The sequence below is a fragment of the Myotis nattereri genome, assembly GCF_964212035.1.
Source record: "Myotis nattereri genome assembly, chromosome: 6".
Lineage (NCBI taxonomy): Eukaryota > Metazoa > Chordata > Mammalia > Chiroptera > Vespertilionidae > Myotis > Myotis nattereri.
In genome coordinates, this window is record NC_138081.1 from 23,307,179 (window position 1) to 23,318,483 (window position 11,305).

Genomic DNA, 11,305 nt, shown 5'->3' on the forward strand with positions numbered 1-11,305 from the left:
TAGGTCGACGCTCAACCACTGAGCCATGCCGGCTGGGCTGGTTTATGACAATCCTGCTTATGGCATAAAGTAAGGTTTGCTTTGCTCCTGCCACTCATTGGTCTGATTTGGAAAGGCTGTGCTTCGGTATCCATACAGGAGGATCTCTTGGCACTGGGAACTGAATTGTTACTAACAGCGGAAAAGGAGGCTTTAAAAATAATCAGGTGCCAGCTAGATAAGCAAAAAAGTTTATATATTTAAACTATAGTGGAAAAATTTAAGCAAAATCAATTGTCTTTTAAAAATCCCAATGGCCTATTATATTTTAATCTAATATTTTTAAATTGACAATCTTGAAACACGGAAGTTTGCAATTGAGTGCAGTTCAGCCTGTCAGCATTTAGAACATGTTTCCTTCATGCATGTGTAATGTGCATGGAGCATACATGTGAATGTGCACGTACATTCTTGTATTGGAAGCTTCATTTCAAGACAGATTAGCATGAAGGTATTAATTTACTTTTAATTTATTTTTATTGATTTCAGAGAGGAAGGGAGGGGGAAAGAGAGATAGAAACATCAATGATGAGAGAGAATCATTGATCGGCTGCCTCCTGCACACCCCCTACTGGGGACCAAGCCTGCAACCTGGGCATGTGCTCTTGACCGGAATTGAACCCAGGACTCTTCAGTCCACAGGCCAATGCTCTATCCACTGAGCCAAACTGGCTAGGGCAAGATGTTAATTTATAAACCACAATATTAGGGGCAATTATTCCCACTATGACAGAGCTGCTTTTGATTTTGAAACTAAGTAGGAAGCTCCCTGAGTATATTTAAAAGATTGTGTTAAGATGTTTTGATGCACATTTACCTTCTCAGTGAGTTACACCCAGCAAATAATGGTTACAATTAAAGTTATTAGTTTGTCCTTTTTATGTCATTACATTACAATTTATTTATTTTATGTTTTACAAATTATACTAACATAATTATCCACTAACATCTAGAAAGGTAATGTAATTAGTTTGACAAATCCACACACTGTGACTAATTTTCAATTTTCTCTTCATTCTTTTTTATTATTTTTTTTTATTATTTCATAGAGGAAGGGAGAGAGAAACATCAATGATGAGATAGAATCATTGATTGGCTACTGCCTGCATGCCCCCTACTAGAGGGATTGAACCCGCAACCCGGGCATGTGCCCTTGGCTGGAATCGAACCTGGGACCCATCAGTTCGCAGGCCAACACTCTATCCACTGAGCCAAACCGGGTAGGGCTCTCTTCATTCTTTTTGGGGGGCAGAAGCAGATGAGTTTTTCTTCAGTAGTTCAAATTATGGTTTCTAGTAGCTGTAATTTGACACTATACCTCCCAAAACACTGTATCATCTGAGCAAAACCCTATGGAAGAAAGCCAGACATTGGATTCCTATTTCATCTAGAATGAAATCCTGATTCCTTGATAGTACTCAGAGGAGTGTCATCTGCCACCTGCCATCCCCATCTCGTCCCCCACTCTCCAGCCATGCCCCCTCTGGCCTTGGGGACTGTGCACTTTCCCACGCCAAGGCTTTGAAAATGCGGGTTCCTCGTTTTGAAACCCTCTTGCCCATCTCCTTGCATGCCTGTTTTCTTCTCATTTTTAATGGCTCCTCACCTCCCCCAAATAAATAACAAGTGCTGTCAAGGATGTAGAGAAAAGGGAATCCTCATGCACTGTTTGGTCGCAATGCAGATTGGTGCAGCCACTGTGGAATACAGTATGGAGGAGCCACAAAAAATTAAAAATAGAACTGCCTTATGACCCAATGATTTTACTTATGGGACTATATCTGAAGAAACCCAAAACAGTAATTCAAAAGAATATATGCCCCCTATGTTCACTGCAGCATTATTTACAATAGCCAAGATATGGAAGCAGCCAGGTGCCCATCAGTATATGAATGGATACAGAAGCTGTGGTACATCTATACAAAGGAATATTACTTGGATATTTTAAAAAATGAAATATTACCATTTGCAACAACATGGATGGACCTAGACGGTATTATGTTAAGTGAAATAAATCAGTCAGAGAAGGACAAATACTATATGATTTCACTTATATGTGGAATCTAAAGAACAATATAAACAAACAAAACAAAAATGGACTCAGATACAGAGAAAAGTCTGATGGTTGCCAGAGGGGAAGGGGGTTAGGGTGAAAAAGGTGAAGGGATGAAGAAGTACAAATTGGTGGTTACAATATAGTCATGAGGATATAAAGTACAGCATAGGGAATATAGTCAATAATATTGTAATAACTATGTATGGTGCCATTAGGTACTGGAAATTTCAGAGAAACACTTTGTAAAGTATATGATTATCTAACCACTATACTGTACACCTGAAACTAATACAAAATAATATTGAATGTAAATGGTTTTTAAAAATAAAATTTTAAAAATGTTCTTTGTGATAGCATAAAAGGACCAAGAGAGTATTATGCTAAGCTAAATAAGTTAGTCAGAGAAAGACAGATATCACACGATCTCACTTATATATGGAATTTAATGAACAAAATAAACTGATGAACAAAATAGGTCCAGAGGCATGGAGGCATGAAATGGACTGGCACATCCCCGAGGGAGGGAGGTAGGGAGGACAGAAAGAGATTGACCATAGAACATATATGCATATATGCATAGCTCATGGACACAGGCAATAGTGTGGTGAGACCTGGGTGGGGCGGGGGCTGGGTGGAGGGAGGCAGAGTGGGGGGGAATGGGAAACTTCTTTTAATAGCGTCAACACACACAAAATGACTAATTAAAAATGTTGCCTCCCCAGAGTGGCCTGCCCTTGCCATCCATCTAAAGTAGAGCTCTAACAGAATGGATGGATCTGGAGAGTGTTATGCCAGGCGAAATAAGCAAAGCAGAGAAAGATAAATACCAAATGACCTCACTCATATGTGGAATCTAATGAACAAAATAAACTGATGAACAAAATAGATCCAGAGACATGGAGGCATGGAACAGACTGAGGAATCTCAGAGGAAAGGCAGGGTTTGGGGGTTGGGGGAAGTGATTAACCAGGGAACTTATATGCATACTAGAGGCCCGGTGCATGAAATTTGTGCGGGGGGTGGGGGGGGGGGTCCCCTCAGTCCAACCTGTACCCTCTCCAATCCAGGACCCCTCTGACTGCCAGTTTAGGCCCAATCTCAGGGATCAGGCCTAAATCAGCAGTTGGACATCCCGCTCACAATCCGGGACCGCTGGGTCCTAACTGCTCACCTGGCTGCCTGCCTGATTGCCCCTAACTTCTCCCCCTCCAGCCTGATTACCCCTAACCACCTCTGCCTGCCAGCCTGATTGCCCCTAACTGTTCCCCTCCCCCCTGCCAGCCTGGTCATCCCCAACTGCCTCCCCCTGCCAGCCTGGTCACCCCCAACTGCCACCCCCTGCTGGCCTGGTCGCCCCAGGCAGTCTGCTGGTCATTACTCTTACTGTGATGGTGTCCCAGACAATTTGCATATTCCTCTATCTACACTAACAAAAGAGAAACATGCAAATTGGTGTCACTCCGCTACGCCCACCAGCCAATTAGGATGAGTATACAAATTAACCCAATAAATATGGTGGTTAATTTGCATATGCAGGAGCGGAGCAAGGACTGAGCCGAGCAAAGACTGAAGATGACTGAAGATTGAAGACTGAGGAGGCTTGGCTTCTCCGCTACAGCCAGAGCAAAGGCCTGGGTCCCAGATGCGGAAGTGTTATTTTCCACTCAGCACAATTATTTTGAGCTTCATCTATGTTGTTGGGTGTATTCATTCTTGTTTATTGCAAAGTAATTGTACTCATTTCCTGTGACCACTGTGACAATTATCATAGACTGGGTGGCTTACACCACAGAAATTCGTTCCCTCACAGTTCTAGAAGCCTGAAGTCTGAAATCAAGGTGTCATCAAAATTGATTCCTTCGAATGGCTCTGAGGGAGACTTTGTTCCATGCCACTGTCCTAGCTCATGGTGGTAGATAAGTTCAACCAGGTGAATGTCAGCCTTTCTCAGCCTTTTGCCAATCAGGTAGTCTTGACTGTGGCTCTTCAACACCTGGTGAATTGGAGGGAGCAAGTTACGAACACAGGTGCACTCAGGCTGGGTCCCCCTGCTCCTCCCCAGGTCTCTCCAGCCTGGCTTCCCACCTCTGCTGTCTTACTGGCCCCCATCCACCCCGATCCAGACTGGTTAGATGCCCCAATAGCCCCGATTGCTGGCCAGGCCGAGCAACCCCACCCATGCACGAATTTGTGCACTGGGCCTCTAGTTTTATCATAAAACTCCTCCTTAAAAGCAATGTTCTTTACCTTCCAAATAGGAAGTATCTATTTGGAATTGTGAAATCTTTGTATTGTGAAACCATGTGGTATTTATTTTTCACATTATCTTATCAGTGTTCTCATAAGACTGGGCCAAAAGTTATTATGAAACCCCTAGGAAACAGCATTTAATATCCTACTTTTAAAATGAGGAAACTAAAGTTTAAACAGATAAAGCACCTCTCTACTCTCCCATGTTTTGTGAGTGTTAGATTAGTTTGAACTTATCTTCTGATATCAGGTCTGGGCTTTTTCACTCAAACAAGTAACACTTTGGTGAGCTTTTTGCTTCTCTCTGAGACCCTTGTTCATTTTTTCCCCCACTCAGAAACCATTAGCTAGCTATTGGTTAACGAGGAGGGAAAGAGAAAAATATTGAACTCACAAGTTCCTTCTTGTTCCCTGATTTTTAGCGGTTTGGTAAGAAGAAATATTAATAAGTGCATGACTTGCTTTACATTGATATACCAAAGAGCTATGAGTGAATTGAGAACTAGAATAACTATTTTTTATCTGAATAAGGAAGTCAGCTTGAAAGGAATATGTCCTATGATAATTCCATAGTAAAGTAAAGGAGCTATGTCTCTCAGGGTGGTCCTCATCACAGGGTTTCTTAGCAAAGAGACAGGAGACTTAGAGATAAAGCTCAACTCCATTCTTTATGAGGTTCATAAAGGTGGTCAGGTTTATGAAAACAGAGATAGGTAACATGTACTTTTGAGGTCTATTGAGAAAGTTCAATGTGATAATGTGCATAAAAATCATAATAGAAATCAGTAAATTCAAGTCCCCTCCTCTTCTCAGTTCCTGGGAGATGAATGAATCTCTGGACACATTAGGTAGCACATATGTCTTCTTCTATCTGCCAGTCTATCCATCTATCTTCCTATCCTATATAATAAAAGGCTAATATACAAATTGACTGAACAGCAGAATAACTGGTCACTAGCATGCTCAATGACCACCAGGGGGCAGATGCTGAATGTAGGAGCTGTCCCCTGGTGGTCAGTGAGCTCCCACAGGGGGAGCACCACTCAGCCAGAAGCTGGGCTCCCAGCCAGAAGCGAGCGTAGTGGTGGTGGCTAGACCTGCCTCTGAGGCAGCACTAAGGATGTCCGACTGACGGCTTAGGCCCGGGCCTAAGCTGTTAGTCGGACATCCCCCAAGACTCCCGAACTGTGAGAGGGCACAGGCCAGGCTGAGGGACTCCCCCCCCCCCCCCCCGCCTTGGCTGCACGAATTTCATGCACCTGGCCTCGAGTCTATCATAATTATCTATCCGTCTGTCCTCAATTATCCATCTATCAATCATCCATTTGTCAATCTATTTATCATCTATCTACCTTGATGCAGAGTTCCACTACAAATAATATTTTATCCTTCCTTAGTCATTCTGCATGTTACCCAGGTATTTTCATCACAAGTACCTTCTCCTAACAGACACTTATTTTGTTGATTTTGCAGTTGGCTGTTAAATCTATGTCATCTTTCCAAGATAAAGTTGTTTTCAAAAATGCAGTAATTCTCTATCCTCTTTCACCTCTCATTCAACCCCACAGACTGTAAATAGCACCAGGATGGAACTCTACCCACTCTGTGTTCTTCCTGCAAGTACAGAGTGAGATAAAGGGGAAAAGTGAGAATATTAATCTTAACTGTGGTGACTGAATCGATGAAGTGATGATTTCTTGTAAAACTTGTAAACAAATGCTCATTGCTGCTTCTTAAAGGTGTAAAGCTTGAAAATTTGAGAAAATATATGTTAACACTATTGTCAAGTACATTCCTTAAAACGAATTAAACGCACATTTCTATAACACATATTTTTTCAAACAAGCACACAAAAAAGAACAATGGACAGGACAGCTCCTCATACAATGAATTACCAACCCCCCAAACGCCAACAGCACCACACTTAAAAACACTGTTCCAGCCATTTGCTAGACTGGCCATGAACCCCAGAGAGAGCACGGGACTTCTCAGTTAGCTAATCACAGCAGAGACGGAATGCAATCTAGTTCCACTGACATTCAGACTGATTTCATCCTATCATGATAAATTTAATTTTGAACTTTCACAGCCTAAATAGTATTACAGTATTACCATTCACAATGGCTGCACGTTGACTCTTTTGACAGAGAAAGCAACTTCAGTACAAACACCTATATGCTCTTGCACTGGTCAGATTCTCAGATTGTCTAAAATGCTATCATTTTTTTCTTCTCATATTATTACTTTTTCTCACATCACAATGTTCATGCCCTCAGTTTCTAAACTCTTCATTTTTACGTTTTCATAAAGATTCATCCAACAGCAATTGAATGCACAACTCTTGAACTATTCCCTAAGCCCACCAAGAAGGCACAATGTGAGTATAAAACAGACATTTTCTTACACATTTTGAAATATTGTTTTGGTGACTTCACTGTGAGGATGTGATGCCATGGATGAAGGTTATAAAACCAGTACTTACCTTATTAAAGTCTTTCTCCCACTTGTCTCAGCAACTCACTGCCACCTCCTCGTGTGTTTAGCAGCTATTTTTATAGTTAAACTAGAGGCCCGGTGCACAAAATTTGTGCACTGGAGGGCGGGGAGAGGTGGTCCCTCAGCCCGGCCTGTGCCCTCTCGCAGTCTGGAACCCCTCAGGAGATAACGACCTGCTGGCTTAGGCCTGCTCCCGGGTGGCAGAGGGCAGGCCCAATCCCTAGGTCCAGCCCCTGGTCGGGCTCAGAGCAGGGCCGATTGGGGACTTGGGGCGCCGCCCCCTGTCATGCACAGAGCAGGGCAGATCGGGAGGTTGCGATGCCACCCTCAGTCACTCTCAGGGTAGGGCCGATTGGGGGGTTGGGGCACCGCCCCCTGTCACACACAGAGCAGGGCCGATGGGGAGGTTGCGGTGCCACCCCCTGTCACGCACAGAGCAGGGCCAATCAGGGGGTTGGGGTGCTGCCCCCTGTCACTCACAGAGCAGGGCCCATCAGGGCGGTTGGGGCTCCGTACCCTGTCACGCACAGAGCAGGGTCGATCAGGGGGTTGAGGAGCTCCCCCCTGTCACACACAGAGCAGGGCCCATCAGGGGGTTGGGGAGCTCCCCCCTGTCATGCACAGAGAAGGGCCGATAGGGGAGTTGGGGCACCGCCCCCTGTCACACACAGAGCAGGGCGGATCAGGGGGTTGGGGCGCCACACCCTGTCACACACAGAGCCACAGGGCGATCAGGGGGTTGGGGAGCTCCCCCCTATCAGGCACAGAGCAGGGCTGATCAGGGGGTTGGGGTGCCTTCCCCTGTCACGAACAGAGCAGGGCGGATAGGGAGGTTGTCGCCCTGCCCTCTGTCACACACAGAGCTGCAGGGCGATCAGGGGGTTTGGGCGCTGCCCTTTGTCATGCTGATCCCAGTGCCGGGAGGCCTCGCAGCTCCGCTGATGCCGGTGCTGGGAGGCATATTACCCTTTTACTATATAGGATAGAGGCCTGGTGCACGGGTGGAGGCTGGCTGGTTTGCCCTGAAGGGTGTCCTGGATCAGGGTGGGGGTCCCCACTGGAGTGCCTGGCCAGCCTGGGTGAAGGGTTGATGGCTGTTTGCAGCTGGTCACACACCCTTCAGGGTGGGGGTCCCCACTGGGGTGCTTGGCCAGTCTGGGTGAGGGGCTGAGGGCTGTTTTCAGGCTGGCGGGTGACTGAAGCTCCCAACCACTCCTTTTTTTCTTTTTTATTCTGGGCCAGCTTTAGGTCTGAAGCTTGGCTCCAGCTCTGAGGCCTCGGCTGCTGAAAGCAGGTATCTGGTTTGTTTGGGTTCTATAATAGAAACCCTGTTTCAACTCCAGCTCTGAGATCCCGGCTGGCTGAAAGCAGGTTTCTGAAGTTTTGTTTAGCTTCTATATTTGTAACAATGTTTCAAACTGCAAGCTCAGAGGCCGGCAGCGGCAGGCGGGGAACGTTGGAGTCCTCCATCACTGAAGCAAGCAAGCCTCCCTGTTTGCTTCCAGCTGCCTGGCTGCCGGCCGCCATCTTGGCTGGCAGTTAATTTGCATATCGCCCTAATTAGCCAAAGGGAAGGGTAGCAGAGGTACTGCTAATTACCATGTTTCTCTTTTATTAGATAGGATAACTCCTCCTCTCTGAAAGGGGGAGCTTCCAGAGAGGAGAAAGCCACCCCTATCTTGTACGACTCCATGGGTTCAGTGCCAAATTAGAAGAAAAATGACAAGTCAACCTACTATCATGAAACAACTGGTTATGTTTCTTTTAAAGGTCAGAAATAAAAGACAAACATTTCAGATTGTCGAACTCTCTCTGCCAATCAGCCTTTTGAAAAAGCTTGCTGTGAGGTTTGCATGAATTGATGCAAGGACTAAAGCCTCTTCTGTGAGCAGCAAAGGGAGCTGAGGTCAGTAAAGGGCAAGCTGATGGTGGAATACTTTTTCTGTTGGGTTTCAGATAAAATACAGGACACCTGATTAAATGTGAATTTCAGACAAGGGACATACTTATCTAAGAAATTATTTATTTTTTATCTGAAATTCACATTAAACTGGGCATCCTGTATTTTCTCTGCTAAATCTGGCAACCTGGTTAGTACACCTTTTCCTCTATGCCACACTCATATCAGGCTTGCTAGCCTCTGGGCCTTTGCATGAGCCATTTGTTCTGTTTGGAATACTCTACTTTGAGCCACTACAGCGTTATTGACCTTATATGTTTAATATCATTTTTCCCCAAACTCTGTGAAGTTTTGGAGGTAGGGCTTTTGTTTCCAGTCATGTCCTCATTGAGCTATTATGTGCCAGGCATGCTACCTGGCACATAATAGCTCAATAAATAATATAGTTTTTAAAATTATTAAATGGAAAATTTCCAGCAAATACAACCATAGAGAGAATGGTAGAAAGTAGAGAAAGCCCAACATACCCATCCCCCTGCTTCAGAATTGCCAACAATGTTTTTGATCTGTACCCTGTTGTGGGGGTGGGGAGTCATGGTGGTGGCCTCCTAAAAAGACAGATCCATGTCCAAATACCTGGAGCCTGTAAATGTGACCGTACTTAGAAAAAGGGTCTTTGCAGGTGTAATTAAGTGAGGGAACCTGAGATGACATCATCCTGGATTATCCAGGTTGGCCCCAAATCAAATGACGAGTGTCTGTACAACAGAAGAGAAGACACAGACACATAGGGGGTGAGTTGATGTGAAGATAGAGGCAGAGATTGGAGTGATGTGACCATGAGCTGAGGAAAGCAAAAAGCCACCAGAGTCTGAAGGAGACAGGAAAGGGTTCTCCCCTAAAGCTCTGGAGGAAGTGCAGCCCAGACAACACTTTGACTTTGAACTTCTGGCTTCCAAAAGTGTGAAGAATACATTCTGCTGTTTTAAGTCCCTCAGTTTTAGTAATTTGTTATAGCAACCACAAGAAACTAATATATGGGAACCTACTTTTCGCACAACCATGGAATTATTTTGAAGCAAATCCTTGACAGCCTATCACTTCATCAATCAGAAATTAGGTATTTCTAATCTCTGAAAGGTAAGGATTCTTTCTAAGCATAATAATACTATTCTCTTATCACACTAAAAATGATAATCCCTTAATTTCATTAAATATTCAGCATTCCAATTTCATCCATTGTCTCATGAGGGTTTCTTTCCAGTGGGCTTATTTGCATCAGAATCCATGTAAGATCTCTATGTTGCACTTGAGTGATATGAATATTCTAGAGGCCCAGTGCACAAATTCGTACCCCAGTGGGGTCCCTCAACCTGGCCTGTGGGATTGGGCCGAAACTAGCTCTCCAACATTCCCTGAGGGGTCCTGGATTGCCAGAGGGCACAGGCAGGGCCAAGGGTCCCATCTGGTGCATGATTGGGCTGGGGAGGGACATGGGAGGTTGGCCAGCCAGGGAGTGACCACAGGAGGGCTCCAGGGCATGCCCAGCCGATCTCGCTCTGTCCCAATAGCCGGACCCCAGCAGCAAGCTAACCTACCAGTCTGAGCGTCTGCCCCCTGGTGGTCATTGCACATCATAGCGAGTGGTTGAGGGCCTTAGCATATTATTAGCATACTAGAGGCCTGGTGCATGAAATTTGTGCACTGGCTGGGGGGAGGGGGGGCTGTCTGTCAGCCCAACCTGCACCCTCTCCAATCTGGGACCCCTTGGGGGATGTCTGACTGCCGATTTAGGCCCAATCCCTGTGGGCCTAAACCGGCAGTCAGACATTCCTGTCACAATCTGGGGCTGTTCACTCCCAACCGCTCACCTGCCTGCCTGCCTGATTGCCCCTAACTGCTTCTGCCTGCCAGCCTGATCACCCCCTAACCACTCCCCTGCCAGCCTGATCGATGTCTAACTGCTCCCTTGCTGGCCCAATTGCCCCCAACTGCCCTCCCCTGCTGGCCCAGTCACCCCCAGTCACCTCCCCTGCCGGCCTGGTTGCCCCTAACTGCCCTCCCCTGCTGGCCTGGTTGCCCCTAACTGCCCTCCCCTGCTAGCCTGATCACCTACAACTGCCCTCCCCTTCCAGCCATCTTGTGGCTGTGGGCACCACCATCTTTGGAACAGCATGAGGGTCAATTAGCATATCACTCTTTATTAGACAGGATTACGCTTTGATTGGTTGAATGGCCAACTGGACAGTTAGCATATTAGGCTTTTATTATATAGGATTATGAAGACATGGGTGAATGAATACAGATGTCAGGCAGATGAGAGTGTGTGTGGAAACCTGAGGAATTCCCAAAGCCTATACTTAAATCCTTAGGTCAATGATCGGCTAAATACCACATGCGGGTGCGCATGTACAGTGCGATTGAAACTTCGTGGCCCATGCTCAGAAGTTGGTATTTTGTGGAAGAGCCACACTCAAGGGGCCAAAGAGCCGCATGTGGCTTGCGAGCCGCAGTTTGCCGACCACTGCCTTAGGTCATCAAGCTGTGGGTGGAGTTGTGCAAGG